Source organism: Octopus bimaculoides, chromosome 23, assembly GCF_001194135.2.
Source record: "Octopus bimaculoides isolate UCB-OBI-ISO-001 chromosome 23, ASM119413v2, whole genome shotgun sequence".
In the NCBI taxonomy this organism is placed as follows: Eukaryota; Metazoa; Mollusca; class Cephalopoda; order Octopoda; family Octopodidae; genus Octopus; species Octopus bimaculoides.
In genome coordinates this window covers 4,665,143-4,665,595 of record NC_069003.1, presented here as the reverse complement: position 1 = coordinate 4,665,595, position 453 = coordinate 4,665,143, and positions in this window count along the sequence as shown.

Here is a 453-nt window from a genome sequence, read left to right as displayed (position 1 = left end):
ATATATATATATATATATATATATATATATATAGATAGATAGATAGATAGATACATGGGTAGGTAGGTAGGTAGGTAGGTAAGTTGGTAGGTAGGTAGGTTGGTAGGTAGGTAGGTAAGTAAGTATATGTATACATAAGTAAATGTATGTAGGTAGTTACACTTATGCGTCTGTGTGTATGTTTACGCGTCTATAAATGTGTGGGGATGCATGTATAGGTGGGAACACGCGCGTGTGTATATATATATAAAGAGACAAAGTGTACTTAATAACACAATGACGTCATCAGATTTAATGAAGTAGATAAGAGACAAAAATATACATAAACTACACCACTCCCTCATACATGCGTATATATAGATTTCTTTGTTCCTTTAATTTACTTTCTATTTCTGTATATATGTATATATATACATATATACATACATACATACATACATACATATATATATA